This window comes from Macadamia integrifolia, chromosome 13 (genome assembly GCF_013358625.1).
Source record: "Macadamia integrifolia cultivar HAES 741 chromosome 13, SCU_Mint_v3, whole genome shotgun sequence".
NCBI lineage: Eukaryota > Viridiplantae > Streptophyta > Magnoliopsida > Proteales > Proteaceae > Macadamia > Macadamia integrifolia.
The window spans coordinates 24,313,489-24,334,722 of record NC_056569.1 but is presented as its reverse complement, the minus strand read 5'-3'; the positions used below and the strand labels follow the sequence as shown (position 1 = coordinate 24,334,722).

At 38.0% G+C, this 21,234-nt stretch overlaps 1 pseudogene; it reads right to left on the bottom strand.

Moving 5' to 3' along the window:
- Nucleotides 1–1,091: 1,091 nt before the first annotated feature.
- Nucleotides 1,092–21,231, bottom strand: LOC122059386 (annotated as a pseudogene).
- Between the last annotated feature and the right edge of the window lie 3 nt (nt 21,232–21,234).

Genomic DNA, 21,234 nt, shown 5'->3' with positions numbered 1-21,234 from the left:
TTTGAACACCTCTGCTATCATTGTGAAGAACTATGGTGAAAGTGGATCTCCTTCTCTAATCCCTCCTCTAACCCTAAACTACCTGTTGGGGTCTCATTCACCAAAGTTGAAAAATACCCTGTTGATACCATGGTTTGAGAACTTGGTATTGGAAATGGGTTTGATCAAGGCTGATTCCAATCTGAATCAACCAAGATCAGACAGAGATACTCCTTTCACTTAAAACCCCAGTTTTGGAATGTTTTACCCTTAAGTTATATTGATCCACCAATATTGTATCAACCAAGAATTGGGATCGGTCAAAGCCAATTCCAATCCAATCCAATTGATCCTGACCGATCCGATTCCTCAAACCATGATTGATACACACATGTCCAACCTGTTTCCTGTTCCTCTCTCTCATATTTTTCAGCCTGATCACTAATATGGTGTAACCCCACCAATTCTTCCAACGCACCCAAACCCTTAGGTCCCATATTATAATTAAATGACCATTGAAGAGGAAGTAAAAAAGAGACATGCAAAAGTTAAGCTTTCACCCAAGTATGGTATCTGACAGAGCTGCTTGGAGGATTAAGATCCGGATTGCCGACTATTCATGAGTGGGATGTCCTAAGCCCTTTTTTTTTAAATCTCTTGGATCTATGTAGCCAACCCCCCATTCAGTTGGGATAAGGCTAAGTTGTGTTGTTGTTGTCCACTATTCATTCTAGGCCGACCATATGCTTCTAGCATCCACCTCCAGCAGCTTCGTTTCTTAAAGTTGTAAATTATCAAGTTTTGCCTTCCTGATTTGGTCTTTTATTACCTCTCTGGCACTTCCAAGACCCTTATATTCTAACAAAAAAAAAATTCATTTGATGAATCATTTTAGTATTGTAGCTTAAAAGTTTTAAAACATAGAAATCCAGATCAGCCTTGGAGTCGGCAAATTCCAAGCATCTAGGGTTTGTCCCTACAGGATCGACCAAGCCAGAACAAAGAGAATCGGCCATTCCGATCCTTATTGATAAGGGAACTCATGATGTTGGACGAGCATCCATGTTGAGATAGTGAAGAATATATTAAACACCAACCCCACCCCCCAAAAAAAAAAAGAATAAATAAATAAATAATATTACAAGACAAGATGCCACAAGAGACATTAGGCCCTAGACTAACAAAGAGAAAGACAATGATCAAAACATTTGAATCTTGTAGGGAGAGGATACCGATCTGGACCAGCATAGATCGACACAAATACCCCTGGTTTCACTTTAAAAATCAATTTTTTGATCATTTTACTCCTCGACCATACTAATCCAACAATACAATATCGACCAAGGCACATACTTATCCAACCGATCCAATCTGATTCCTCAAACCATACTCCGTACACATAGCAATGCCTTTTCGATTCTTATAAAAGCATGGTTGGTTAAATGCTAATAAGGCTTGAATAGTGTTAAGTTGGCCTCTGTCAAAGAGTTGGCTAAGGGGCCGCATGGGCAATTTCAAACCATAAAGTTCACCTTTCCACAAAATTTGGGTCCCATCCAAACCACCACCACCAGCCGCTCTGGTCGAATACACCATAAATTTATCAGTCATCCATAAGACCAACGAACAGTAGACAGCTGATCCTAAGGCATCTTTAAAGATAAAGTTTTAAGCAATAAATTAACAGAACACACTTAATTCACAAGTGCTGCATAGATTAGAAAGGTACAGATTGTACCATTTAGAGCATAGAATTGGCTTCATAGATGCTTATGGAATAATCATTAACCTCACAAGAAACATGTGCAGCATTTCAGATAGCACACACAACCCATCTCATTTATATCTCCCAGTAGTACTGTTGATTAAAGGATCAATAACCATCCCAAAAATTGTAATTTCCTGGCTGGTTACAGAATCTAATCAATTTTGACCATCTACTGAAGCAATTGTCAGGGTACCAGACAATCCAAAGAATGGAGTTTCGATTTTTTGTACAAATTTTCTTTCATTTTTAGTTCTTAGGAATTTCTAAACAAATGTTACCAGTGAGAATAAAAAACCATACCAAAGCCTTCATCAGGGTTTTCAAGATTGATATTTGGATGGACCCACCCCGTCCTTATCGCCTTGAAAATTATGACCAGAGAGGAAAATGATAAGATCACTCCTAGTTTTCATAGGACAATGAAGAGTGAGACAAAAGCTGCTAAAAGAAAGGAAACAAAGGAGCACATTGCATTGATTTTCCATCAACTATATTCATCATCAATTATGGCATCAGCATTACCCACAGCAAGACAGTACAATTAATAGGATTCCCTTGGATACGTATATGCAACAATCCCAATGGAACATGAATGTAGCAGTGACATGAGCAGGCTTTATAATGGCCTTGGCTCGGCTTAATTGCAACCAAGTTCCATAACTAAGAGCGAGTGAGCGAGTTTTCTTGAGCTTCACAAGCCTGAGAGAGGAATATTAGTCTCTGGAAGAAGTTAATTTTATTTTTTGTTTTAATTTTGTTAAATAACGTAGTTTATCAAGAAAAAACCAAAGATCATAAGAAAATCAATGGACGAAGAGCCCAGAAAAGCACATCTACAGAAGAGAAAAGAAGCACCAGCCCAACAAGTAGGCATAAATAAAAGAGCCCTGAATTAATCATATTGGGCTAAACAATAGCCAACAACTAAGACTAGGACACTAGGATAAGAGAAATCAGGTAAAGCATTGACCTCTAGATATTCAGAGCCGAGGCAGAATGATTGCTAACCCAAGTGAACGACTCCATGACCAATGAGAAATACTCCACCGTATGCCTCTGATAGCTTGGACTGAGTAGATCAAAGCATGAGAAGGAAGAGAGTGAACAGAAAATACTGTTCATGAGTTACTGTTCACATGAACAGTGCTGGTGCCTCATATGGTCCTTCTAGAAGAAACCTACAATCTGTCCCAGCAATTTGAAAAGAATTCGTCTACATAAGAAGCCCAGATCTGCCCATCGATTTCGGAAGTTTAGTACCTAGGATTTGATTCCTTTTTGGGTTTGCCTTGGATGGCAAGTTAGTTTCCATTCTTCGGAGAAATTAGATTAATATTAGTTTCCATTTATATGTTTGTTTGGTTATCAAGTAATTTGGTTTAGGAAGAAGTAGCTTTTAAGTCTTAGTTTATATTTTTCAAAAGTTACCTAATTTAGAAGTTTCTTATTTGTAATAAGCTTCAGAGCCTATATAAGAGGCTAGAATTGACTTTAATGCTTTAGACAAAAATAATGAAGTTTAATTGTGAAAATTGCTTACTCCTAGACCAAAGATAGGTTTGTTTATCAACCAAGAGAGTTAAGGGTGAGAGACCTAGGCTGAGATAACCATTCCCTACCCCCTTCTTCTACAATCACTTACCCTCTTCCCTTTCTTATTTTCTGTTTCAGCTTTGTTTATTGAGTGATTGACAGTTGTTTACAAGTTATTTGAAGACTTGAAGACCATCAACCAAACCAGTTTGAAAATCAGCCAAAAGAACGATCGAAATCAGCTTTCTGTCAGGGTTTTGTGACCTGATCGACCTTGGCTAGATCTCCCAATCCAGCTGCCATCTTGTAAGGCCCTTTGGAGGGTTTGAAGAGTATCCTAGGATGCTCCTTTGATCAAGGTTTCAACCCCATCTGGGCCGCCATCAGCTAGCAGGTTCTCTCCCAAATCTGATCCTAAACCCTATTTTCTCCTATCTGTGGTATCTGTGATAGTGATTGGTTTCGTACCTATTTGGTGGGTTCAAAACAAATTTGGCGGGAATAGTTTGAAGATATTATTGGCCACTTTCACCCCAAATTTCAGGCTCATCCAAGCCCCGGTGTGTGAATTCTCAAATTTCTCCAATTTCAGCCCAGATTTTCAGATACTGCTTGGGTTAGGTCCTATGTGATCTAGCCTTACATCATGGACTGCATCATAAAAGGCCTTTGACAGGAGCTAGACTCTTGGTGTATGTAGTCTTATGATCACTGTAGGGACTGAGAAAGCATATATAGCACTAGAACGAAAAACATATACCTACATGTTCCACGTTTCCTAATCAAGTGAGGGAGCAAATTCAGAGGTGGAGAAGATGGACTTGACCCCTACAGACCAGTTCCTCATAAAAGTGTTCAGAAGATCTCCAAGAATATCTGAAGTTACTATCACAGAATGACACTAACAATTAGCTATGTAGCACCTACTGCATTATGCAGAAGCTATTATGAAATAACCTTTACTGTCACCCTCCCATATCAAATTATCTCCCATAGGAGAACCACCCTCCGGCACAGAAGCTTACCCTTTTGATTAAAAACAACCTAACAAGCATCAGAAAAAATCCAAAATGCCCTCTGAAATGACCCAGTGCCATAAAGAAGATTCAATAATAGTAACAAATTCTCACCAAAATTACAACTCACTAAATGGTAGTTGATTATTAAATCCATAAATGTTCAAAGACCATTTTGCTTTCACTCCACCCTGGGGCCCTCTCCCTCACCCTCTTGCTTCGTAAGTACACAAACAGATATTCCCCTTGAATTCATTCAAATAGTGTGTACAATTAGGACTCCCCCATGTTCATATCAAATACAGATATTGTAATATCAGACTCCACTTCATAGTGTATAATTAATAATCCCCAATTTGTAGGAGTTTGCACAAACTCCTACAAATTCAGTGGGGATCAGCAACTACTGGGCTGTCCTAACCTTACTTTTAATACAGAGATTCAACCGTAAATTCCTAAAAATATCTTGCATTCTTACAGTGTTGGGGACAAAAAAATCCTAACAGATGGCAGTCGGTACTTGTATGGTTGTGCATGACCAGTGCAGTGCACCACGCATCCAGTGTATGAACATATTTAAAGGCTTTCCAGTAAATGCTGCCATGTGCAATTATATAGAAGATTCCTTCTTCTCAAACATCCCACTGAATTTAGAACACGGTCTCCCCACTAGTGATGTTAAAACATGTGTCACAATGAGGGGGTTTGTCCCTATCATGATTAGTTGTTATATTTATCTTTGGTTTTATTCTTTTCGAGTAGACTAGTGTTTACAGCAACAACAAACTCAGACTTCTCCCAATTTAATGGGGTCGGCTAAATCGATCCAGACCAAACAAAGTAAGTAAAAAACTGGGGTCTAAACAAAAAAGGAGGGTAAAGGGATGAAAAAATAGGGATAAGGAATGAGGATAAGGAATGAGATGATAAATGAAAATGGAAAAGACAAAAGAAAGATGAAGAATACAAGACGAAAAATGAAAGAAGAAAGTAAGAGATAAGAGCACAGCCCGCAAGACATGAGAATCTCAGCTAAACAGGGTCGGCTACATGGATCCTTGCTCTCCAATAGGGCCTCTATCCGTGGTCATACTTGATACAAGAACCAAACTACGCATGTCATTCTTGACAGTCCCCTCTCTTACTCTCCCTAAATTTCTCTCTCTTCTCTCATCTATCTTTTATTGCAGTTACTAGTAACAGATCCTGGTTTGTCAAAAGAGACATCCATCAAACTCAATTAGCTGGTTGCTCAAGGGAACCCAGGTCCTTTGGGATCAGGGCATGGTTAGTTCCATCCCCACACATAAGGAAGACAAGCAAAAGGAAAGAGACTAGCCACTAAAACTGGACCAGTACCAACCACCTTTCTGGTTCCCAATGACCCCCTATTTGTGAAAAGTGACCAGTTAAAAATACCCTCTTTAGAGTTGGCTATTGATGCAAAGGAGCTTTTGGTAGCAGCAATAAAGGCATCCATTTTTTTTTTTCTAATAAACAACAGCTGTTTTCTAATAAAGAAGTGGTAAGAAAAGATATGCATATGGTAGAGCTCAATTCTAGTATGACCACGAATAGATTTTTGTGGAGGACAAGGACTAGTATTGCTGACACCTTATAGGAGATGTTTCTGTGATGCGTCCTTGACTCTTCCCTTTTTTTTTTTTTCGCTTTTTTATATTCTTATTTCCATGTCGGATCCATGTAGCCAACCCCATTTAGTTGGGATAAGGTTATGATTGTTGTTGTGGTAACAACTGTTATTTAGCAAAGGGCAAGGGTCAAAATAAATGGAGAAAAAATAGAAACTGATACAAGGAAAATGTATCCCCAAAAAGGTCAGCCAAGTCATTTGGTGCACTTGGGTTCCAACAGAGGGAAGCATCGACTCATGAAGAAAAAAAAAAAACTGATTTCTCTGATCGCCTGTGCAAATCTCTAGGAACCCGCCTACCTAGAAGACATCCAAGCTATTATTACCTAAGTTGAATTTCCCTCCATCAAGATATTCTCTTGATTGTTCCAAACCTGATTACTCCCCCTACACCTGATGGGCCAGGATCATAAATAGAGCAGCCATCAAAATCTACTTTAACCATACCTCCGGGAGGTGGGGTCCACATCTCCTCCTTCCTCCCCTGAGTAGGACTGCAACAATGATTCAACACCTTCTAAACAACCAGTAGCGCACTTCTGTATAATGGGTTTGCCAACACCTTCTATAAAAATCTCCCCCTCGCCCTGAAAGGGGCAGTAATGCCTAGACCACATCAGCTCCTCTACATCTTTGGGGTAACACACAATCCATCAAAACCACCGACAAGTGGAAACCAAACTCGTGCTACGAAGGAGCAATCAGAAAACATGTAATCAGCAGATTCTCCATTTCATTATACACATGAGACTAGTGTCAGGAGAAAGGAATCATCCCACTTACTCAGCTGGTAAGTGACCACGGTCATAGCCTTCTTATAAGCAATCTCAGAACCTAGTGCCTCAGACTTTGAATACTCATCTGGTCTACAAAGAACCTTATAAGGAAAGGGTTAGGCGGGTTTTCCAGGCTTCCGGGGTTGATAAATTTACATAAAAAGTGTATGACAGAAAAGTTGAGTTTTGGTGTTTAGGTTTGTCAACCAGAGCTCTATATAATTTATATCGGTGGCAGTCGAGATATTATTCTATTGTTGTGAAAATATAGTATTAGTGGTCCATTATGGTTTTTGTAACTATGGGTTGCATGTGCTTCTTGAGACAGCTCAGGTTCAGATTCAGGAGTTGTCAGGTCCAATTGGTGGCACCAAACCAATGCAGAGATCAAGCACAACCCAAGCATTACAGACCTGGGAAAGGGAAGGAAAGAATCATTTGACTGCAGTAGCTGGGGAGCCTAGGGACTCAAATACATGGTTGATAGGAAATTAGTCTGCGGATTGTGAAGACTTGGAGAATGGTAAATAAGAATAGGAATTACTTGTGATCAAGGAATCAAACTGCAGATGCACGTTCCTAATTCAACTTGTAAGTATAGATATGATTGGAACTGGAACTATTTAAAACATTTCAAAGACTAACATCAAGATAACGCAAGACTCGAGAGTTTAAACAGAAACAACGAAGATGGTATGGAACCGAGGGCGGATCCACAGTGAAAATATGGACATGGTAGCGATTGTTGAGAAGATTAACTGGTAGTAACAGTTCAAGTTTTGATAGTTTTGTTTTTAAGCAATTTTTGTTGAATCATGGAGAATAGTTTTAGAGGAGTGGATAAGGCCCTCTTTGGTATCATTTTCCTTTTTTTTTATTTTTGTTCACAAAAACGGTTTTGGTTGCATTTGGTATCATTTATAGAGCTTGTTTCAATTTAAAAAAAAAAAATTGTTAAAACACAAAAACCAAAAAGAGATCAAGAGTCATTTATGTGTTTTGGCCAAAATTGATTTTTAGTTATCTTTACGCTGAACTTTAATGAGCACGTGCTTAAAGTCCCAATATGGAGAGATAAAGTAGTAATTTGCTTTGTAATTAGAAATCCAAGACCCTTGCCCCCTCTTCTTTAGTCCAAAGTGGAGAAAGAGAGTTATAAGGAAGATGGGTGAAGGAAACATCTCTTCACCAATTTCTTCAAAAAACCATGTTGCACATAGGGATACTAAACTATTTCTAACAAAAAACCATTTTTCTCAATTAGTTACGGAACCATTTTTAAGTTTTGATAAAAATGGTTTTCATTAATGATTCTTGTTAAATATATAAAAATCAAAAAGAAAAATGATACCAAAGAGGGCCTCAACTAGTTACTGTTTGAAAATGAAGCTTCCACCAAGGATTATACATAAGCTTGGGACTCCCACATCGAGGTTGTTAAAAGGTGAAGTCAGGGGGGTTTATTAGTTAGTGTCCACGATAGGCCCACGACACACATACTTCACCCTTTAACAGAGGTTATGTTAGAAATATAACTAGGAAGCACAACACGGATCTCATCTCGATACACAGGTTTTTAAAATAGACTAATACTGAGGTACAGGTTTTTAAATAGTTGAGTTAGATAGATTTACCAGTAAGCAGCGATCAGCCTTTCAAAAGTCCGCCTCAATAATTTTGACAGATTCCTTTATTAGACAAACAGTCAGTTTCTACTCACAATAAGTGGGCTTCATAGATCTGCGATTTCAGTAGATTGAGTAGAGAAGGACCAAGACCTAGTAATGGAGTATGCAGAATTATTGGACTTAATGCAATGTATAAGGTGTCTAGGTTAAAGAATTCAAGGCATAGGTTGGTGGAGTTTATAAGGAATTGGTAAGGTCTTATGCATATATTGTTAATGTAAATCTTAAATCTCTTCTATATGTGGAGCTATAGTTTTAATACATACACAATCAAGGTAATATACTGCTGTCACCATCTCAAGCTCAGGGCCTTAACAAACAGCTGTTTAAATAGTAAGAAATGAACAAGTAGTATTTATTACCTTGACGGGTGGGGTTGCATTAGTTACTTCAAAATGTTGGAGGAACAGACACAATCAAGAAGAGGGGAGCACCAATTATGTCTAGATAGATAATCCCATGTACCCCCTTAAATCCTAACTTTTGGGCTTATAACCATTACAATAATAAACCCAAAAATAAAAGTCCTAATGCCGATAGAATAAGCCAAAAAGAGGCTTATCGGGTGTTTGTGATAAGGTGTCAGCTTCCTTTTGCAGACTTGTGTCAAGGGAAAGTGGAAGAATAAGATAGAAGAGAGCTTATAGTGAAAGATATCGAGGTTGATGTTCTTAACCGATGCACAGATGTGATCTTCAAAAGGGAAGAGACTTCATCTAATGCGTTCCCTTATCCCTAGTTGGAGCTCTCATGTTATTTGGAACTGGAACTAATCGTCTTCAATGGTGTGTTTGAGACTGTGATCCTTTGCTTCAAGGTGTTTGCCTAACAGGTTGTTTGCTTCTGTAGTATGCCTCATTAGTTCGTTGTTTCTGGGGATTTTTAGTCCCTCGGGTTTGTCTGAGAGATCTGTGCTCTTCCAGCTCCTTGTATATTCCCTCTCCTATTTTTTCTTCTCTTTCCAATAAAGTTGATAGCTATTTAAAAAAAAGTGAGAGAAAGAACGAGAGCTCGCGGGATTGCACTCTTACCCACCCGCATTTTGAAAGGTTTTAGTAGGTTCTTGAGATATTTGAAAGATCTGTTGATGGCAGTTACATGGATTGATTGAGGTAAACTCTAAAGGATGATGGGGTCTACGATAGGAATGATTGAAAACACAAAGTCAATTAAACAGGTTATAACTGATTGATTTCTATAGCCAAAGCATAAAAGTTGTAACTTGTAAAGGAGAGCGTTGATCTGAGGAGATCCTGAGAAGACCAACTAGAGTTTTAATGAATCCACCTTCAACACCATGGGTTGACACAGCCTAACACAATTGCTGCTAAATTCTCAACATTTTACCATACAAGCTTATGAAAACTGTACATAACAGCCCCCTTTATATCAACAACGACCATTATAGACTCCTAAATTTGGACAGGAAAAAGATAAAAGACCTGGTTATCCAGACCTCTTAAATAATTTAAAGACTAAATTTCCCAAAAAGGTAAAATTTTAGGCAATCCAAAATAAAAGGATACCAGTTACCCTCCTCCCTAGCTATTGGATTTTCTTCCCTGTTCAGACTTTTAAGCTTCATTAGTTAGAAGTCTGTGACAAAAAAGTTGCCCCTATTAACAGATCACCCACATGGTTGAATGCAAGTCAATCTCCAGCCAAGATAAATAAATAACTGAAGGCCAGAGAAGTCACCTCCCATCCAAGGAAAATCATCAAAGGGCCTTGCAAGGGGCCATAACACCTTCCCTCCACCAAAGAAAAAAAAACCCCAAAACAATAAACAAAAATCTAGCAATAAAGCTACTTCCAAATCTAAGCAAACAATGCCTCGACTTGAATCCAAAGAGGGCCCTCATATCCATCACAAAGGACCAAAGCCTTAGCTTCAATGGAGTGTATTATCCCCACTAAGCCTGAAACCTTCAAGGAGGGTTAGCAATCCGCCATATCTTCATTCAAAATTTCTGGCCAAAATGTGGTCATGGATAATTAAATTGCTAACAGAAGATAGATTCATTTTCATAGAGATGAGAATGATGCAAGAACTGCTAGAATTTTTGTGCAGCACCTGATGACCAAGAGAAACCAACATCCCCAGCCTTGGGGATTATATAAAAGAACATAATAATATTATTCTACAAAACCATAAAGAAATTGATCAAGTCACTTGCTTCTCCAAAAAGAGATTAAACAAATTCTTTATGTAAGCAGCTATCCACTTAAATCATGAACATAAAGAGTTACTGGTAACTATTCCCAAGGCCAGATGCAACAGTAGTTATACACAGGTCATCAAAACCACTTATAAAACAGAGGCATGAAACTCCACCCCATCAATATATCTGAAAATTATAGGATTTCACCAAATTTATTTAAATTCGAAAGCTAGAAACTGGTTACCTGCACTATTACAACAGCTTCTACAGCGCCAGCTGCTCCTAATAGATGACAAATCATGGATTTTCTAGAGTTCAATCTCAGCTGCAGAAAATAAAAAATTCCATCAAGCACATGATATGGTGATGAAAAGTGAATGTCATTAGATATATAAATTATTGCATTCATATTGCCTTGGGATTTTGGCCAAAACAACGAATTAGAGCTTGGTACTCTTTCAGGTCACCAGTGGGGAAGATGCAGCATGTGCATTAATGTAATTGACGTCTTCACTGGCTAGCCCAGATTGAGCCAAGGCTTTCTCCATGCAAAGAACAATTCCGGTCCCAGTTTTTTCAAATGACAAAACTAACAATGAATGTGCACCCATCTGCAGTCCCTAGCATAAATACAGCATCTTAAAGGTGCATTCCCAGCAAACCCAATATACATACATATCATAGTAGTTGACTTCATACGATGAGATACCATTGCATAACTTCCAATTAAATGCAGCAGATAAAAGAATGTATCAAAGAAATAGATCTCGAAACTGTCAAGAACATGGCCAAAAGTTCTCAACTATAGAGTTGAGCTTAGGGTTGATATTGGGCATGAGAATTTATTTTCTTGAGAAAGAACAGTCTCAACAAGTTTTGTCTACCGAAGAAGTGACACCTTCTCCAAAATAATGACTTTATAGCATGGCCAAAAGTTGTTTGGTCATAGATCCCATTCAAAATTTTCAGAAACTCTAGATTTTCTCCTGATATAACCATGTAAATCCCTCTGTTTCCACAAGTTTGTTCATCTACAAGACCCCACAATGTTTAAAAATGGTTGTCATATTTAAAGATCCAGTTAACACCAATATGTGGGATGGATGTTGGGCCTACAATGTTAGGTTTTCTAGCAAACTCTGTCCTATCGGATCATAAATAAATGAATAAACAACCCAACTGAACACCAAAATCTACACTCTTGTACTCTCACTTTCCCATTTCTTCTCTTCTATTTTTTAACCTCAGATTATCCATTTTGGATCAAGCTTTCTTGCTATCCTAACGGTTCCATCGTTGAGTCGAAAAATGAAAGCAAAACAAAATTCAAGTGGGCTTAGAACAATGACATCTGATAAATGCACAGAAATGTACCACCCCAATGACATACCAATGTACCATTAAGGTGTCACAAAAAAAGTACTAAGATGAGGGTCTGACATCAGTAAATAAGCATGATGAGAGTAATTGTTAAGGATGAGAATTCTAGAAAAGAAATGAGCCGTACTCAAAAGTTTTGTATGATCCATCCCCAAGGAAGATATGGACATCACCAGAAAAACCAAAGAAAACAACCATTCAACTCACTCACCATTCTCTTTGCACATATAACATACATGAGAAGGAGGTATCACCCAGGATATCTGTTCTGGTATATATCAGAAATCAAAAGATCTTTCTATGAGAGACTTCCCACCCCAAATACCCCAAACTTCAATGTAACATTGAATTTCTAGCATTACAAGGAGAAGGATACCTAGGTTATTGGGATCATCTTGATAAGCAATTTCAACTAAACAAAAAATAAATATTTGGAACTAAAGAAACTATCCCTTCATCCTGATGACCCAGTGAGCATACATCATGAATAATTGGTAAGGTTTTGCACAATTTCTAACTCAATCTCTAAACCCTGTCCCAAAGAGAAGATTCCAACTTACCCATCTTGAGACAACCCATTGTCTATAAATGCTTTAAGGCTGGAGATAATGCAGAACCTTGAGAAGCCAGCCCCCCAAGGTTTTGTAGAATGAAGCATCAAGACCTTAAACTGAGGCTAATATTTTTGTTGGACGCTGTCAAGATTTTTGGGGGCCTACATGGGTGCTTCCCTAGAAAATGTGAAATTCATGCAAGACAAGGATATAATGATGAACATCAATATTATCAACAATTAAAAGGCATGTCAAAGGAGAGAAAACTAACAACACAAGATATTAATAAAGACAACACACAGCACAAGAAATTAATAAACACAAGTTACAAGAAAATCCTAATAATCAGAAATCATTACAAGAAATTAGTAAAGACATCCCAAGTTAAACTCAGAATCTTCATATAAATCAGTTTACGTAAAAAAAAACCCTATAAAGTCACCTAAAGAAACCCTATAAAGTTTCCAAGTCGGATATGCTCCATATGTGCTTCTTCTCCTATTGGTTGTCCGTAGAATTGTAGTAGCACATCGATTACAGCTTCTTCAATCTTACTGAAGTCATTCCTTAGCACAGCAGAGACATCTGGTGTATTCCCCTGATTGTTGCATGGCCAAATAAGCATGTTTGTCCCCCCATGCTGTCGAGTTGTTGGCCCTCACCCTCACATTGTGATCCATTGTATCCATCCGTAAATTAATGTGATTCATGATAGCAGTTTGCTGATTCATGACGGCGGTTTACTGATTCATGACGGCGGTTTACTGATTCATGACAGCGGTTTACTGAGCCTCCAATTGATTCATCAAATGACCATGTAAGTTGTATTACAGATTCAGCAAATTCCCATGTAAGTCGTCTATTAATTAAATATTAATATAACTTCGCCTTAATAAAATCATCAAGTAAAATAGAAGAAAATAAAATGTATCATAAATTATTGTTACTCCATGGCGCGACAGGCTTCTCCCACTGCATCCCCTCACCATGACACGGTGGCGCTCCGCACCAAAAGGGGTCATACCCTAGAAGAGTGGGGCCTTACATAGGCAGAGATCCGACGTGAAGAAGCCGGAATGGTTGCGACAGGAGGCACCGCAAGGGAAAGTTTCAGGAGGTTAAAGACTCATCGTCAAGCAAAATGTCATCTTTCATTCGCCTTCTCTATCGAAGATTCTGTACTTCACCAACCATTGCTAGCCTATCTCCATCTTCATTTGCTCTCGATAAAATTCTTCTTCAACACATCGTCAATCGTGGTACAGAACTTCAAAAAACTCTTCAAGTTGTTCAAAAAATCTTGGGAAGTCTACCAATTCCGTTGCAATCTCCGCTACAAGATCACTGTTCGTCGACTCGCCAATGCGAAAAAGTTCTAGTACATCGAAAATATCCTCGAACCAGAGAAGCGAGTCCCTTAGAAGCCTTATTAGATGAACCTATTAGCGCTACTCGTTGAGGGAATACTAAAAGAGACTTGAAAAAATAGAAATGGTTAAAGATGTGTGGGGTTACTTTGGGTGCTAAAAAATTTCATTTGATGAATTAACAAGCAATTTTGACGGTGAAGGACTACAGAAAGGATCTTTGAGTTTATGGGGAGGGGAATGATATCTTTGAAAAAGTGTAGGAGAAACTTGATATTTCGCCATAATTCAGGGGAGGGGAATGATATTTCCTCTTCAACATATATATTCCACTCTTCGCCCCAAACAAAAAACAAAAAATAGTGTTTTAAGTCCCTAGAACCACTGTTAAGGAATCCAAAAATTTGGAGCCGGACCACCCTATTATTTTAAAAGGGATCGAATCCTAATCTTGGAATTGTTAAGGTTCCGTTTGGTTGCAAAGGGAATTAAAAGGAAGGGAAGTGAAATTTTCATACTTAAAAAAGAAATGTCTATAATCATTACCCCATGTGATTATACCATCAACTTCAAATTATTCCATATTTGGTCATTAAATTTCACTTGTTTTGCATCAAAAACCCTTTGCTATGATATGTAAAAAAAAAAATTACATGTAAAATGTGTCATTACTAAATATGGTTAAAAAAATTGAAGTAGCTTATACAATCAAATGGGATTACATGAAGTAATGATTTTTCCTTCCCCTTAAAAATTTCTTGCAGCCAAACATAGCCTTAATAAAAAGAACGATTCTAAGATTAACCCCCTTAAGACCAGAACCAATTAGGATGTGTCCAAATTAAACACTTTTTTAATCATTTCAAACATTTTAATCCCAAAGCTCCTACTTTTTGTCTAGGTGCAAAGTGAAAGTCAATCACTTCCACCCTGTCTTCATATACCCAAGCCAAGTAAGTAATTTTCTTTTGGTTTTTTCCACAACTCTATTGAACACCTCTGCTATCATTGTGAAGAACTATGGTGAAAGTGGATCTCCTTCTCTAATCCCTCTTACAACAATAACAAACAAAACCATATCCCAATTAAATGGGGTCGGCAACATAGATCCGATACAAAAAAAAGAAAATCAAGAAGCAACAGAAATAAGAAAAAATAAGTGAAAATGAATTAAGAGAAGAAGATAAGGTAGAAATAAAAAATGCACCACATGGACATCCTTTACTCGGGGTCTGCTATCCGGATCCTTATCCTCCACAAAAACTCTATTCATTGTAATACTAGAATCGAGCCCCACCATATGCATGTCTTTTCTCACAACTTCATTCATAGTCATTTTAGGCCTACCCCTACCTTTTTTGGCTCCCTCCAAAAAAATCTGCTCGCTCTTCCTTATTGGGGCATTTATAGGTCTCTGTTGCACATGGCCATACCACCTCAATCGGTTCTCGCGGAGCTTGTCCTGGATTGGTGCAACCTCCAACTCGTTTATTATACAATCATTCATTACTCGTATCTCTTCTGGTTTTGCCACACAGTCCTCTTAACATTCTCATCTCAGCTACACTCAGTTTCGTCAAATCATTCTTCTTATCTGCCCAACACTCCGCTCCATATGTCATAACTAGTCGTACCACTGTCCTGTAGAATTTTCCCTTAAGCTTAGTAGGCATTCTTTTGTCACATAGTACTACTAATGCATCTCTCCATTTCATCCATCCCACTTTAATCCCTCTTCTAACCCTAAAATACTTGTTGGGGTCTCATTCACCAAAGTTGAAAAATACACTATTGATACCATGGTTTGAGAACTTGGTATTGGGAATGGGATCGGTCAAGGCTGATACCAATCTGAATCGGCCAAGATCAGATAGAAATACCCCTGCTTTCACTTAAAACCCCATTTTTAGAATGTTTTACCCTCCAGCCATACTGATCCACCGATACAGTATCGGCCAAGAATTAGGATCGCTCAAGGTCGATTCCAATCCGATCCGACTGATCCTGACCAATCTGATTCCTTAAACCATGATTGATGCACACATGTGCTGCAAACTGTTCTTGATCCCGTTCCCCTTTCTCTCTCATATTTTTCAGCCTGATCACTAATATGGTGTAGCACCCCATCAATTCTTCCAAGGCACCCAAATCCTCACATCCCATATTATTAATTAGATGTACATGTACACTTTTCATTCCAGGCCGACCATATGCTTTTTATCCAGCTTGATGTTTCATTGCTTGCGAGTGTGTGATTGACGATGCTCTCCCCTAGTGAATATCCTGATTTTAAATTGAAGGCAAAAAGAGAAGAAAGATAGAGTCTTAACACAAATTCAAAAGTTGGGTGCTTTTAGGGCTCTTCATACGTGTGCTTTTGGATAAACATTCCAACTCCATACTCGAGAATATATAGGAGTCGATAGAGCCATTATTGGAGACTATAAGGCTCCATTCAACAACGTGGAATCGTCCTTCCCCCAAAATCTCCAATTTGTTGAGGTCTCTTTGACCTGGTCTTTGAGATAAGGATGAGGCCACATGGCAATGTCACTAACACTAGCATCCACCTCCGGCAACGTTGTTTCTTAAACCAATACAGTATCAAGTTTTTCCTTCCTGATTTGGTCTTTTATTACGTCTCTTTGGCACTTCCAAGACCCTTATATTCTAACAAAAAACATTTTATTTGATGAATCATTTTAGCATCGTAGCTTCAAAGTTTTAAAACCCATAATCGGAATCCAGATCAGCCTTGGAATCGACACATTCCAAGCATCTAGGGTTCGTCCATACAGGATCGACCAAGCCAGAACAGGGAGAATCAGCCATTCCAATCCTTATTGATGAGGGAATTCATGATGTTGGACGAGCATCCATGTTAAGATAGTGAAGAATATATTAAACCACCCCCCCCAAAAAAAATGATATTGTCAAGAATTAGGATCAATCAAGGCCCATACTGATCTGATCCAACCGATCCAATTCGATTCCTCAAACCATGCTCCCTACGCAAAGCAATGTATTTTTTATTCTTATAAAAGCATATAGTTCATCTCTCCACAAAATTTGGGTCCCATCCAAACCACCACCACCAGCCGCTTAAGTCCAATACGGATATAGATCCTCTGCAATCCTCCATCTTGCAATTCTTGTGCAATGCTACCTGCAAAGTGCGACACCTGATGGCGCTGATGTGGACAGTCCAAATGAAGAGAGAGGAGTGTATGTTACCCTATATCGGTTTGTGCGATTAAACCGGTCTGAACCAAAATACATATGACCCAACCCAACGAGGTCGTACGGCCGTTATTTTGAATTTCAAATCGTGAAACCCTAGAATAGCTCTTAACCCTTCTCTTCTCTCTTCATTCTCTGTATCTTCTCTTCTTCTAGCTCTATTCTCTCTTTTACATGCTCTCACTATTCTCTCTCTTACATGCTTTCGCTCTTTCTCTCGGTTATCTTCATTTGGTGAGCAAAGGGTTGTAACCAAGATTTTGGAAAATGCAACCAATCCTAAGGGTAACCTAAAATGGCCTGATCAAAGGGTTCTAACCAAGATTTTGGAAAACGGAATTGGTCCATTCTGATTCTGATCCATCCAGAATCAGTCACAAGAACCCTAGAAACACCCTCATATCCAAAAACCACAGTGATTCTAGGGTTTTTGGTGAGCTTTTTTGTGGGTGACTCGGTTGCAATGAATCGGTGGGAATCAGAATTAGTTGTGGCTGATTCACCAATCTGATTCCCGATTTTTGAAACCTGGTAGAACTCTCTTTTGGGCTGAGTTGATCCCCAACTATAGCAGTATTTGCTGGAAGTAGGCATTCTCATAATTGAAATCATTGCTAGTAGCTTGAGCTTTTAACCCCAACCCATTCATTGAAATTGGACTACCAAACTAGTTATGCAGCTTATTATTCAACCCAATCTATCAACACTTTGGTCTGAACTAGATCTTGATGTATACCATGAGTTTGTGATGTGTCAGATCCTATTTCCAACTAGATAACCATTCTGGAACCAATTTATTGAAAATTAGTACAAGAAAGTAACCAGAATTCATCTTAGCTTCTAATTGAATAATTTTTCATGGTTTTATTTTTTATGTTTGAACTGGTTTGCAAATGTATGTATTGGATTTGAAAAAGATATGGAAGCACAACCGTGGTTTTGGAGTTATTTTATGATCTTATCTCACAGTTACTAACAAGTTTTTTTGCAGGTAAGGAGTCTTCAGCTCAAAATGGTAGAGCACCTGGGTAATGCCCAAGTTATGGTGGTTCGAATCCACCAGGACTCTGAACAAAATACCAAAAGGGTTTTAACTTATTATATCTTGTTCTTGACATATAGTGATTCTTGGATTTTTGGGATTAGATCACTGGTTCATTTTTTTTTCCCTACAATTTCTTTTTCCTTGTGAAAAGAATATGTCACTTCATGAATTCAGGTTAAAGTGAGAAACAAATTAGAATTTGTCTAATTTTTCTATGATTTGATTGGTTGAATGGTTTGAACAGATTGATGGGAAAGTTCTTTTGATGCTGTATGTATGTGCTAAGGCTATTCATGAAATACACAGATAATCTAGAATTTTTATAGGACTAGATTTAATATAAAATGAGATTATATCCATACGACATCAGAACTAGAGGCATAATCATACTATCTAGCTTACATGGTTTCATCCAATGGCATTGCTTAGACATAACTATCATATTCATTGATGATATTCTATTATCCAATGCCATGATAAATTGCAGCTTCCTCCTGAATCGACTGATCAGTTTAACTCAGGCATCCAGGTAAAGAATAAAATTGTTCATGGAACTGTTATTTTATTTGTCTTGCTTGCAATTTTTTATTCTTTTGGTCACCTTGGTTTTTCTCAGTTTTTCATTATATCTGTTGAAAAGACTATAGCTGTGATTCAAGCTGGCCATGGCCTTTTTCTATTTAATTTTTAAATTCTCTCATGAATGCTTAAAGTTACTTGTGTTTTTGGAGCTCATTTAATCCTTGAAACAATGGAAGCTACTGGAACATAATATCTATCCTCAGATACCAGAAGACTTGCACTTTGTGCTGAGAATGAGGCATACCTCAAAATGTCTTGGTTTATCAATCTGGCTACTACCAGTCCCAGTTCTTCTCTGCTAAAAGGAATACTTCCCCTTCTGCTCCTTCAAAGCAATTCCTTGCTCCAATCTTTAACTGGAGCCAAAGGTCTCTCCATACTGCCAAAGGTCATCTTAAATAAAAGAGGTATGGAAATACTGAATACTACATCATCAAATACATGTCCAACAATACCCCTGGTGGCCTGGTGAGTGGTAATGAAGTAGGTAGCCCGTTTCATCGAGGCTCATCATCTTCTTCTTCTTTTCTTATTGATAGCTTTGCCAATGCACCTATTGTCTTTATTCTTTATTTTTCACCACTTTCCTATGCTCTGTTTCTTAAAAAAAAATCTATTTTGTTTTGAATCCCTGAGTTCTGGAACTTACCCAACCATTGATCCTTCTATTACTTCCTACTTTTTGTACCCTCTTCTCACCAACTATACTCTGAAAATTGCAGCCACTTCTGGAGTTGCTTCTTCCAATTTCCAGAACTCTTCCTGACTTGGATTGCCACAGACTAAAGATGATACCCATCTGTTTCTCCTTCCACACTCATCTGAAACCCAAATGGAAGACATGAACAGCATTGGAGCAGAAGTCTTAAGGCCAAATCAGCATTGAACTCTGCCTCAAATCTTTATGGAATTTACTCTGATATAATGGACACTTTCTAAGAATGATTTTAGATTTGTTTTGTATGAAGGACAGGAGTAAGAGAGGCTGTACTTGACAGTGAAATTTTAAGAACTATCAAATTAGTTCCTAATAGGAAAATGAAACCATTCTAATCCTTGTCGAATACCCTGAAGGTCTCCTTAAGCTCCTTAGAGTCTGTGTCCTCCATCTTCCGAGCCAAAAGGTTGAGGAACTCTAGGAAGTCAATGGTCCCATTCCCATCTGCATCCACCTCATTTATCACGTCCTGGGCCTCAGCTTCTGTTGGGTTCTGTCCCAGTGATCTCATTACAGTTCCCAGCTCCTTAATTGTGATACAACCTGCACAGAAACATTGAAACAACAAATTTTGCTACATCAAGACCTAACATTTTCTCTACCAAATTATAACTACTATATATATCCAAGATCACTTGCTTCATATGTATTACCATCCAATGCAGCCAAATGGATGTTCCATGTTATATAAATCAAGAAAACTAATAAAAGTGTAAATTTTTTTACAACACATCTGCTGAAAAAATATGGATGCATCACAAATTGAATGGAAACAAGATAATAGATACTAGAGCCTATGAAAATCTCCTCATACTTTCCAGTCACATTGTTCTGAGTTGCAAATTCCCAAGTCCACCCATGACTCCAGAACTTCAATTCTGAACATTTGTAAGAAATAGGGCATTACACCCTTCAGTTCAAACCCACCTCCACAACTTTCAATTCTAACCACTTATTTAATAGCTTAAGACGACAAAATACCATCCAAAACAAATTAATTAATTCTCAACTTTTAATCAAAAAAGGCAATGCATGAAAAGCAGAGGAAGCCCTTCAAAGAGAATGAGATAGCTCAAGCTGTCATTTTCAGACAAAAACAGAGGCCAATTACAGAACTCTGCTCTTTATTTTTCTTGATCATTCATATAAAATTTTCCTTGAATTTTGTTATGATCATGGCATCAAGGTTGAAAAAGGTAATTGATTTGTAGGGTATGACACCAAGCTGGAACATGACCAAAAGAACATAGGCAGACATTATAGATTGAAGACATGTTCAGAATTTTATTTTTCTGTTCAACATCTAATTCAATATCCCTTGCACAACCATTGATGGGCATTTACTCTTAACATGTGCTAACAATGTTAACTGTAGCAAAGGAAAGCAGATCTAAAAACTCAGTGATCTAATCACAAAAAATCCAAGAATCACTAAATGTCAAGAACAAGAACAAGATATATAAGTTAAAACACTTTAGGTATTTTGTTTAGAGTCTTGGTGGATTCGAACCACCATAAACTGGGCATTGCCCCAGGTGCTCTGTCATTTTGAGCTAAAGATTCCTTACCTGCAAAAAACTTTTTAGTAACATTTCTAAGAACTTCACATCTACAAAAGTTCAAACAGTTATGGATAGCCTTGTAAGGTTGATATGGAATAATTTAAAGGAAGGTGAATGTATAAACAAAATACCAAAAAAAAGGGTACTTCATACCTTAGGGTTCGCGAATGGTAACAGGGGGTGTAAAAGAGAGATCAGTTGCAGGAGGGA